At 46.7% G+C, this 12622-nt stretch overlaps 1 pseudogene across 1 annotated transcript; it reads right to left on the minus strand.

The window, feature by feature from the left end:
• Window positions 1-553: 553 nt before the first annotated feature.
• LOC310823989 (phosphatidylinositol 3,4,5-trisphosphate 3-phosphatase and dual-specificity protein phosphatase PTEN-like) lies at window positions 554-1475 on the minus strand (annotated as a pseudogene). Its single transcript has one exon. The product of its transcript is annotated as a phosphatidylinositol 3,4,5-trisphosphate 3-phosphatase and dual-specificity protein phosphatase PTEN-like (transcript).
• Window positions 1476-12622: the final 11147 nt, after the last annotated feature.

Genomic DNA, 12622 nt, shown 5'->3' on the forward strand with positions numbered 1-12622 from the left:
GTGCACTTGCATCCTCTTGCATCATGATCAAGTCTTTGGGAGTCATTTTCTCCTCTAACTCCACTTCGTGTGTCACCAAAAGATGAAGCTCCCGTTGGCTGGGGGATGCTCAAAAATTGTTCCGTTCCCACCTGATGTGGTATCTGAAGTTTTCAGGTGATGGGAATTCTCAAGTCTTGGTTCTGCCATCCTGGTAGGTTGGTGATGGGCTGTTTCCTTACCCCATCTCAGTCGTGCTCCTGAGCGGATTCAGCTAAAAGTGAATCAAAATATGTTTAGCTAAGTTTCGCAAAGTATTCTCTTTCTATGTCTCAAGACGAGCAACATATAGCCTACTTAAAAAAGTTAGATTTAACTTTGAAACATTCACTATTGCTAAACTTAAAGTCAAAGTTCTGAATGGCAACACTTGTTACTCCTCAAATGATTTGTCAGAGCTACTGTAGCTAACTATCGTCAACTATTTCAGTGCTGCTAGAAATCGTCGTCTTTTCCAAGTTGGAGCTTCGTCGTCACAACAGTGTCCAGTGTGCTATGGATTGTCCTAAATAAACTACACGTTCCTGGCAATATTGCAATCAAGTCTTCTGAGAGGCCTTGTGTCCTTTTTCATCATCTTGTTCTGCTTGTGGAAGAACTCCACTTTGATGTCTTCACAGACAGGCAGTGGCTGGGGGAACTCAAAGTACATACGCTTGTCCTCTCGCCTTGTGTGCACTGGGTTGGACGTATGGATCTTTGACTTTTAGTTGATAAACCACAAACTGCGGATCCCAATGCCAATTCCCTTTCTTGAAGCCCTGAGGAATCGGGTCACTCCTGTTTTTAATGGTACTGTCCCTGCAGGTGCCTCCACTAAACATGGGGAGCGTCTCAAACACCATTTTGTGAAAGAGCAGAGCGATGGGCTTGTACTCTAGCTGGTTCTTCAGAAGGTAGCTGTAGTAGTACACATAGCGTCGCTGGCTTGGGATTGTGACTCCCTTCTTGTCTCTTGTCCGCACTTCCCCGTAGAAGTCAAGTGCTTCCTGTGCCTCCAGGAACTTCCCTCGGTGGAGGAGATAGGCGCAGATCATGACGCCGGTGCGGCCCTTCCCTGCCTTGCAGTGGATGGCTGCCACATGATGGTCATCCTCGCTTAGCCACTGGTCCAGGTCTTCACAGAATGGCTTGATTAGCTGCAGCTGAGGCGGGTTGTGGTCTTCAAAGGGGTACTGTGCAACTCTGCAGTTAAACTTCGCGGTGTCGTAATGTCGCTTGGCGCAAAGATTATATATCTTGTAATGATTTTTGTGTTTTGAGTCCAGAAACCATACTACATCGTCTATATTGTTTCTGTAGACACCCTCAAGTCTTTCTGCAGGAAAGCCCATAGCAATTATATTCGGATAAATATAGGTCAAGTCCAAGTCAAACCCATCTTCCTGGTATCTCCTTTTGTTTTGGCTGACAATTTCCTTTATTATTGCAGCCATATCTGTGACAGGAGTCCTTAAGGTATTGAGTTTAAGAGAGAGTATTGTTGCCTTTGTACGAAACGCTGCCAATATGTTTCTCCCTCGCAATCCCGTTGGTGTCACCACTAGCTAATGCTAGTTAGCCGGAGAGCTGTCGTTGACAGCTAGCTAGTAAAGTAGCTAGCTAGAATGGCTGCTCCTGCTGCTGGGTCATAAAGGAGGGCCTTACTCCGTTCCACCACAGGCTCGGCTTCACAGATCCTGCGATTTGACACAAAATCCTCCAGACGAATAGATACAGAATTATCCAGCTCTCTTTGTGGTTGTCTGGGATCTCAGGGTCAGACGACTGGGTGATGGAGGCCATGATAGGTGTATAATCTATTAGCGCTAGGAATGTAGCAATCGAAAATAGTTGTATTGGTCAATAGCTCAAAAGTATAGTCTAATATGCAAGTAGGACTCTACAGCTTTGATGGCATGTGCTCCTCAAGCTTGTGTCTCGTGATAAGTTGACCTTGCGTCTCAACTTTATTGGAGTGTATAGTGTCTTGTGGCTAGATACAGGTAAATGATGCTCCAAAATCAACCATCATTTCTAATGAATGACCATTAACTTTTACCCAAACTGTTGGATCTTCTTCCGGCTTAGACACTACCAGCTGACACCCCCCTTTCAGATTCTCTGGGCACCCCTAAAACCCCTGCTCCGGGCCCCTGTTCGGGTATAGCCTTATTTGGTTAAGGCTATGAACATCACCATAGTATAGGTTGAAAATGTTTAGAGTAACGCGCCTAGGGATTCCATGCTCAATGCCCAAATCTGGAAGATAAAGCATGCTGTTCTGTATATAAGACTGAACGGCTAGACTAGGAAGAGGGGACATCATTGACTGTATAGGAACCCCCACATCTGGCCGTGGATTGTAACGATGAAGTTATGATTAATTAAAGACGATTAAACTGACTCATCCGGACCTCTGCGGCTTCCTTTCTTCATCTAAGTTTATTAACTACAGATACATCGTAGAATACATTGTAGAATACATTTTTCAAATACAATAAAACACCATTAGGATACATTGTAGAATACATTTTTTCAAATAATGTTCCTACAGAACTATAGAAAACACCCGGTAATATTGTGAACACAGTCTATTGTGAACCTAGGTAATAACAGGTGATAACAACTCAGTAACCAAACGGCAGTGTTCTACCTGAGGGGAGAAGGCGTCTCTTATCAAAAACAACTGAAAAGTTGATCACTTGTTGTTTATTAGTGAGCGAAAAAGCTTTGATATCACGTTTAATTCTATTGTAACGGGCAGGGATCTCGCGTCGCGTGTTAGGATCTATAATATAGTCTTCTACCAGATCAGTCAAATTATTAAAGTTAAGTTTTTTACAATTTTCATAATTCTGGATAAAACCTTTGACTTTCAAACACACCTTTCCTTGCTGGATGAGAAAGCCGTAGGATTTTGGCCCCGCTGCTGTCCACGCACAAATATAATCATCAGCCGCTAATTCCGATGTCAAATCACCTAAATAATTGCCTGTCGGAGGGGTATAAAGATCCTCAGGGGTAGAGAGGTAAACGATTGAGTCGGTGTCATAGTATAGGACTCGCTCTTGCAATAAATGTAACTGTTTGTATAATTCACCTCTCGCATATGCTGTCGTAAACGCAGCTAAAAAAATATTTGATTCACCGGGGTGGTAAGACACACCTGGAATTATGACGCCATTGAATGATTGCAACATCATTATTTATGAAATGGAACTGGCTTATATCATACTTACTGCTAAAGAGGTACTGAAAAAACTCTCTGGGTTCTTTCACTATGCTGGTTGTAAGTTGATTAGATCTTTGAGCCATTTTTCCCCAGAGGGAATTAAGTAAAAGTTTTGCGATCTGACGCTTGGCTGCGTTGTACTCAATTTTATGAGGGTCAAGTTGGATACCTTGGTTCTCTATATAATCGTTTATGTAAGCCTGTTTACTAACCTCGTCTGTAACCTCATCAGGATACCCAGAGGCCTCCTGCTTCTGCTTAAGGAATGTGTAGATGTAATCTTTAAACAATTTATCGGATCTCTGTTCAAATTGCCAGACCTCATAAATTTCAGCTATAATGTAGCCTCTTTTTTGTGCTTCTATTAACTCAATACTAACCCATACACCTTGAAGCGCTCTCTCTTCCTGTGAGTGCATGCACGCCGTTGCTTGATTATTCTCAATCCCACATGTTCGACAGAGTGTAAAAAGCAGTTTACCTTCGTCATTTTTCATAGGTAGCACAGGGAAAAACAAACGCCTCGGCGGGTGAACTTTAGCATGTATGAAGCCATAGTAATTTTCAACCGGTTTAAAATCTTTTCTGATTATAACCGGGTGGCCAATTGGATATTCAAACTCTGCATTACAGTACGGATATAAGCTGGTAAAATCGACATATTGAATGGTCTGACCCTGTTCAACAATATGCCTTAAGCATATGGCCTCTGTTCTTCCTCCGAATAGCGCGGCCCGGGGATTTAAAGGGCTCGGCTCCTGGTATATCGAATTCCATGTATGTTCCCATATAACCTCTGTTTTCAGCTTAAACTCTGTTTCTAACCGAGTTAGCCTTTTCATGGTGTCAGAGTACATCACCCCAAACTCTAATCCTGTAAGCGGTGATATGTCATGAGGGTTATAACAAGTCGGACAACCATGAAAATAACAGCCATAGAATTCTAATGCTGTTTTCACACCCTTTATCACGGCAAATCCATCGACATGAAGAGGACCAAAACAACGTTCACCTTGCGGTGTTAATGCATGTTCAATGTCAATGCCGCGTGAAGACGCTAGATACTCAAGCCACTGTATCGAAGCATGGGAATATGCCTTGAATTGTCGTCTGTAGTTGTTAGCATCGGGTAATGCGATTGTGTTTTCGATTAAGAAGTTGGTTTGAAAAACAGCTAAAGCAGCTGACGCAATTGTCACGCTCTCAAAAGGGTCGCATCGAGTTGTCTTTATAAATTCATCGCGGAAATTGGTGGCACCTTCGGCTAAAATCTCCACATCATTCTGACAATAAGCCTTTAACTCGGTTAAAAAGTCAAATTCCTGATCTTTTACTGTGTTATACCACTTAAAGAAACTGTTTCTCTGCTCTACAGACATCTCATCACACCCGTACATTTCAGCAGCAGGGTACCGACCTTTGTAGTTATTTAACATGTTTGAATAATCGGTCATTTTATGAGGGAAATATCCCTTTTTTGCTTCCGTTTTACATCCGAGCGCTTTTGGAAACTGTCTTAAGGGGATGGGGATGAAGGAATATGTGTCAATGAATTTGAGCCGGAATTGTCTATCTATAATGAGTATGATTTTACTCCCTTGGGCTATGACGAACGGTGTTATCCCCTGTTTTACATAAGCATCTAAAATTAGATAACTGTCATAACCTTTGCTATAATGTGCTAAGAACACTGTGCCTTTGAATTTTTTTTGACGGTAATACGTTAAAAACTCTAGAGCACAATCAGGGCCCTGTGCACCCCATCTATCCCCTTGCAAGGATTGTGTAGCCACATAGACAGGGATATGTGTTCCTGTTGTCTGGCTTGATTCAAAATCATAAAATACCAGCTTCTGATTAATCTCCTCCTCTGCTACACGAGGTTTAGGTTGCATGTAACATTGATGAATATCTACGCACTCAGACACTTCTTCAGAAGTCTGAACAGATGATGAAGGTGGCGGTTTAGCGGTCTGAAGGGGTTGTTTACAGATGTTACAAACTTGAATTATACAGACATGGGGTTTAGAGTCTGTGAGGTTTATACGGTATGTAAATCCACATTTAAGGCATTTTTTATTTATTTGACAATTGCTCGCCATCTTTTCAGCTTTGGGATGAATTCCAGGATGTGACCCTTCAATCTTTCGAATTCTGATGAATAGATTCTCAGAAGATTCTCAGATTCTTTTTCGAAAGTGTATATGTCTACATAGGGGAATGCACCTCCTGATGCAAACTCTACACGCACTACACGACCGGCGTCCAATTCCCACATCATACTTGTAGACGACATTTTAGACACTGTCATATAGTGACAACTACTACAGATCTCACACAGGGTCATATATATACACCTTTTGCCCGGGAAACACGTGATCTTATCAGTGACACGCCCGCGACATGTGTTTTTTTAATTCTCCATTTTATTCTTCATTATTGAACACTTATTTTTATTCTTCATTATTGAACACATTACTACCACTAGAGTAGCAGCCTAACCATTTTTTAATTGCCTTTTTTTTTAATTGCACATTTTAACCCTCAGTATTGAGCTTTTATTTTAAGCCTCATATGCAATAAACGTTTATAGTATGCGTGTCTAGATGTATGTATGCGGCATGAAGTCATCACGACACATCACACAGCCCTTGGTTGGTCTTCAGTCAGTTCAGGGCCCCTGGGTTCCTAGAAAGAGAAAAGGCCCCTAATCCAACCGTTCTAACGGTTCTATATCCTATGGGGGTGACCACATCCTCAAAAAACTGTCAAGTTCCTAAATCTAATTTCACAAACAGCAGAACACCTTGTCCTCTCACCAACGTCTCATTGTGCAAGCATCAACACCCACCCCATAAAACTGTCAAGTTCCTAAATCTAATTTCACAAACAGCAGAACACCTTGGCCTCTCACCAACGTCTCATTGTGCAAGCATCAACACCCACCCCATAAAACTGTCAAGTTCCTAAATCTAATTTCACAAACAGCAGAACACCTTGGCCTCTCACCAACGTCTCATTGTGCAAGCATCAACACCCACCACATCCGCCCAAAGGGGCGGGACTTATCATTTTCAAGTATTATTTTTGATGATTAAATTCATGTGACGTCATCACCTTTTGACAGAAGGTGAATACTATATTCTCTTATGAAGGCCTATAAGGATGTGGAGTACAAGATGGAGCTGTTCATGGCCTCACAGCAGAGGGAGCAGCTGATGGCTACAAAGTAACAGCATTCACAGCCTGCCCCGCCTCCAGTTCCGAAGCCACGCCTCCGCACATTACAGAGAGCTAGTATGAGGGAGCAAGAAATCGACAGAGGAACTACAGGGGACCCTCTCCGAGTATCCCAAACCTTGTCCATGCCGACCCACTGGAGTTTTCATGGATGAGAATTGCCTTACAGAACATCCTGCCAGCAGACACCACAGAGTTTCAGGTTCTCACCAACCACCTGAAGTTGGAAGAGGCCCTACTAATCGCAGATGCATACAGCAACTCAAGGTGGCCCTTCTCCAACACAAACACTTGAATAAGCAGTATGGACAACCTCATCAATTATCCCTTCAAAGAATAGCGAAGCTCATGGATGGACCGAACATTAACAGCGACAATGTGAAAGTTTTCGGATGCTTGCCCTCGCTTTTCGGATGTTTGCCCTCCGGGTGCGCTCCTTCGTGAGTATGCTAGAGCAATTGGGGATGAAGGGGAACGTTGAGCTACAGTGTGGATCCCATGTCTCGCGGTTGCTAGGCAAGCTCCCGCACGATCTGAGATACAGTTTCTGGAGGAATGTCATTTTCTACTCAAAGTTGGAAGGATAACCACCCAAAGTGGAAGGAACAGCAGAAGGGACCAAAACATTCCAAGACGACCTCCATCCTCCTTGGGACCAAGAAGCCGCTCGAATCCAAGGGACCTGAGACCTCAACATAGTCCAATGACACAAAACCAAGAGAGAAGGCTAAGCCTTATTGTCCTTATTGTGACAACACCATCCACTTCCTGAATATCCACTAACCCTAACCCTAACCCTTTTCAAGCTTCCCACAGCTGACTAAGGAGCAGAATGTGAGCTGGATAAAGGACAACAGTTGTTGCTGGCGTTGTGGCAGAGGCCATCAGGCCATTAAGTGTACTTTAAAAGCAACGTGCAGAATTTGCAATCGTAGACATCTACAAGTCCTACATGAGCTGAACGACAAGATCCTGAGAAGTTCAAATAGAAAAAAACCCAAGACAAAGCCACCAACTCCTATCTTGTGAGTTCTGTAGGAGAGACCCTGTATGTTGACTGTCCGACGGGTACCTGGAAGGTGCTGCTGAAGGTCAGTAAGGTTCTGTTAATACATGCCGGCCGGTGTCTGGAGACCTACGGCATCCTAGACGATGGATCTGAACGTACTATCTTTCTCCACACAGCAGCCCGTCAACTTGGCCTGGAAGGTCACCCAGAAGAGTTAGCTCTACGCACAGTGAGGAAGGACTTGCAAATCCTGTATGGTGCGACCGTGTTCTGTACCATTTCCCCTGCTTCTCAGCCAACAAAGTCATTCCAGATGGAAGGAGCCTTTACCGCTGAACCTCTGGTCAACGCTCTTCAACGCAAATACAGGCATCTGGGAGGTCTCCCCCTGCAAATCAACACTGTTCGCCCAGTCCTGCTCATCGGGTCAGACCACTCACATCTAATTACGCCCAACGAGCCTGTCCACCTGGGCCCCCCTGGAGGTCCTGCTGCTATCAATACCCAGCTCAAGAAGTGAAGCGTAGTCTCCCTGTCCAGCAGTGTTTCTTCACCTCCACTCTATTCCCTTCAACGAAGCTACACAGCCAAGTAGAGAAACTCTGGCAGTTGGATGTACTTCCCTACTGCAGCAAGAAGCTCATCACCCAATCGAGGCCAAGACAGTGAGAGTTGAAGTTTCCCATTATGCCACGCCTCTCCTGCGATTCAAGAACATGGCCCACCTGCGAGCTCCAGACGAGGCAACCCTACCACTACTCAGAGGCATCGAGAGGAGGTTGACCAAAGACTCAGACAAAGCCATGAAGCAGAGATCCTGAAGTTCGAGAAGCCATAGCCAACCAGGAGAAGATGTCCGTGAGTCAGTGGATAAGTCCTTCTACGTGGACTGCCTGCAGAGCCTCAGCTTGGAAGAAGACGTCAAAGTGCTGGTGGTGAGGCTTTGAGATCTTCTAGCAACTGGTGGCTTTGACCTGAGGCAGTGGGCGAGTAACATCCCGTCAATTGTCAGTCACCTTCCCTCAGAGGCCAGGTCCACCAACAGTGAACCAGATTCCCAGGAATCCACTCTTGGTTTGCATTGGCACTGTCACACTGTCATACAAACACCGCCCAACGGACGGCTCTGTGACCACAATGCGGAACATCTACAAGATCCTGGCCAGCCAGTATGACCGCATGGGTTGTATCGTACCCTTCACTACTTCAGCCAAGGTGTTGGTTCAGCGCCTGTGGGAGAAGAAGAGGGAGTGGGATGACCCCCAACTTCCAGAAGACCTGCTCCACTTGTGGCAGATTTGAGAGGGTGACCTCCCAGATTTTCAACAGATCTCCCTGCCCGATGCTATGTCTGTTAGCAATGCTGATGCGGTGGACCCAAGTGCGGAGAAATACTCAGACGAATAGTGTAAACACAAGAATGTTTTTAATAAGAATAATCGGGGCACAATACACAAACAAACAGTGGGGGAAAAAGGTAAAATAAAAGTGGAGAAAATCAAGCTCCATTAACAAAGGTACTCGCTTAACAAGTGGAATAACGTAGAACTTAAGAAATAGTAATCACGAACTAGGGCAACGGGGTAAACAACTGGATATACAAAACCGACTGGCAGACAGGGTACTCACGAACGGACAGGGAGAATCTCCGACAAAGGCATTGGGAACACACGGGCTATATATACACAAGACAGAATACACAGGTGTAACGATATCCGTTGTACACAGAGGCGGATGCAGTGCTTGCGATAGGGAATATCCTGTTTATTTATTTTGATAGTTCGTATGGTCGACTTTTCCTTTTAGCTTTTCAGCCTTTTGTCCTGGTCACCGTCGTTCCCAGCCCACCTACTGAAAGCAGAGGCACACACATCTTAACCATTTTGTTAACGAGGCTTCATTCGCACCAGGTGCGCAACAAAGCCTCGCTTCCGTAACCCTGGCCACGGTCCTGTAGCTTCCTCTACAGGCCGAACGCTGCATGTCCCCCCACAACAGGTGATATAAATTCTGGTAGATTGGGAGAGCACTGGCCCTGGACCGCCAGAGGAGGGCACCAGAGTCACCAGACAGCAACCTCAGGCATGACAATGTCAGCCCGGAAATGGACACTCCAAGAAGCCAGAGAGACATTCACATCTGTGACACGTCGGAGCGTGCCTACGGCTCCTGCTACCTGAGAACAGTGAGCCCTGAAGGCAAGACTGATAATTCCCTCACATAGACTTTCCTTAGGTTAAAATTTCCATTGCAAATTTGGAGGCAGCTGTGGAAAAGGCCCCCTCTTTCCCCCCCCCTTAGATGGTTAATCTAACTCATCACAACCATAATAACAAGTGGACTGTTCTGGCTAGTGGTGAACCCTTTCATTAAAGACCCTCAAATAGATGGTGCCGCATCCCAAACCAGACACCCTGCGGCGATTCACCTTATCCGAACCAGGAGATTAGCTCATTTCAATTCAAGTTTAATCTTTTATTAGAGTCTGTCAATCATTTCAATTCATTCATCTCTGGTACCACTCTACTTGGTACCACTTTGAGAATGTAGATCAGGTGAGTTTGAGTCGAAAGTGATGTCTTAGCAAATGTTGCTGGCTTTTTACTGGGGCCATACAGCTCAAAGTGCCTGGGTGTGTCAGTTGGATACAGCACTCTGTACGAAGCCTGCCAGATCTGGTTTGCCAAAACTGACATTCCATGATCATCGCTGAGATGCACCTTATCCTGACACCAGAGAAGTGTCGCAGAGTGTGGGAAGAGACATCGGTCACTGAAGAAGCACACCCCATTTCGTACTCCCACCCCATGGTATTCCTGAGAAAGCTCCTGGTACTCCCAACTAACATTGTGGCAGTGTGGGAAATCAACAACGCAAACCCAATGCAAACGGGACACGTATGTAGTCTATGCATATTTCATTTACATAAAATAATCCTAACTAACTCTGCTAACTGTTGGTTCCTGTGGAAAGTAATGAAAGGTTAGAACTGACAAGATTGCTAGAAATATTTAGTAATTATGAAAAGTTTTTGTTTGCTGTGGAAATGTATGCTGTAGAAATTAATGGCTCAATGCAGAAGATGTGGCTACTCGAGTACAGACTACTTGTTAGGTATAGGAACTATTAACAACACATTAAAGCAATTTCAGTTATTGTGTTCAAGATGTGTGAATGGCCTGTGCCTTATATACATGTGAATGTGGGCAGTTGTATGTCACATTGAAATGTCTTGTTGGTTGATCAGCGATACAATGCTCCAAACTCCTTCCCAGCCTCATCATCGTGGCTGCATTCCATGTTGTTTCTTGGGGCCAAAATGCAGACAACATTGGGAGTCACAGGAAGCTCTGCTGCCTTGACATCCAACTCCAACACAGATGCTCTTGCTCCTGGTGAGAACATAAAACCGAAGCCCAAGCATCCAGTGGGCATGTCCACAAAGCCATCGACAACAGCACAGAGATGGGAGTCTAAAACCAGGACAAACTGCGAGGAAAAAAAACGGTATTACTGTCAAGGCAAGTTCACAATGATCTGGGGAGACAATGTATACAGAAAGCTGCAGTAGAAACCAGTTGATAGAGAAACATGACTGTGGGGGGACATGCAGCGTTCGGCCTGTAGAGGGAGCTACAGGACCGTGGCCGGGGTTGTGTCGGCGAGACTTTTGTTGCACACCTGCTGCGAATTAAGTCTCGCCGGCGAATGTTTAAGATGTGTGTGCTTCTGCCATTTCAGTAGGCGAGGTGAGCTGGGAACGGCGGAACGAGAGAGAGAGAAAGAGACGACTGCAAAGTCGCCGAGTAATCGTTGAGGAGGCTGGAAAGCCAAAAGGACATTTTGACGAACTATATGAATAAACGGGAGAGATTCCCTTACCGTAACGCTGCGTCTGCCTCTGTGTATAAAAGGACATTGTAACATTGGCGCCCAACGTGGGGCACAGAGGGAAGGCAGAATGGAGGCGTTAGCAGCGGCGATGTCGAGGATAGCGCTTGTCCTCGAGCAGCAGACGGCCCTGCAGCAGACCCAGCAGACGACGCTGGAGGAACTAACGGCGGCGAGGATCACGGACAGTGCCCTCCTTCAGGACTTCACCAGGGTCGGCGGGCCGGCGCCGGGGACCGGAGCGGCACCAGGTCCCCCCAAGGTCCAGTACCACCGCCCCCAGGACCTCCAGACCGCCGTCGGACAGGCCGAGGACCATCTCTCCCTCCCACCGCGGGGGCCACAACGACCAACCCCCGGCCCCGCGGCAAGGGGGGGGGGGGCCAACGCCCAGGAGGAGCCGGGGGAGCAGAAGGAGAGAGGCCGGCGCCCGCCCCGAGGACGAGATGGCAGGGGCGCACCTATCCGGAACCGACCCCGGCCCCACAGGGAGCACCTCGAGCGACAGGGGGGGTGTGTTGGCGGTGCGGACGGCCGGGCCACGTGCAGGCCGAGTGTCGGGCGATGGACGTGGGACGGGTCGTCCGCATCGGCGACATACCGGGCCCTCCCCCCGGACCAGGAGCGGCGTATCGTATTCCGGTAAGGATACAACATGATACGCACCAGGCATTCTTGGATTCGGGCTGCATGCAGTCCATGATCCAGGAGCGCCTGGTTCGGCCGGGGGCATTGTTGAAGGCATCGAGGGTGCGGGTGAGGTGTGTGCATGGGGACATTCACGAATATCCGGTGGTCGCTATCGAAATTCATTTTGAGGGGAAAAACCATAGAGAACAGGCGGCGGTTAGCCCACGCCTCACGCATCCCCTGATTCTAGGTGTGGATTAGGAGGGGTTTCCTCAAGCGGTAAAGAGGGCTACCGGGATGCGTGCACGACAGCTAGGGAGGTGTGTGGCGTGTAATGTGCTCTGTGCCGAGGCGGCGCCTCGCGACACTGCCGGGGAGCCGGAGCCGGCGGGGGCGCCTCACCCCGAGATTTCCCCGCCGAACTATCCGCTGCTAGGCGACTTCCCCCTCGAGCAGTCTCGTGACGAGACCCTAAGATCAGCCTTTGACCAAGTGATAGCAATTGATGGTACTTTGATACGGCCAGACACGGTGCGCGCCCACCCCTATTTCGCGATTATCAGCGACAGGCTATATCGAGTAAGTCGTGACTCACATAG

The sequence above is a fragment of the Argentina silus genome, assembly GCF_951799395.1.
Source record: "Argentina silus genome assembly, chromosome: Y".
NCBI lineage: Eukaryota > Metazoa > Chordata > Actinopteri > Argentiniformes > Argentinidae > Argentina > Argentina silus.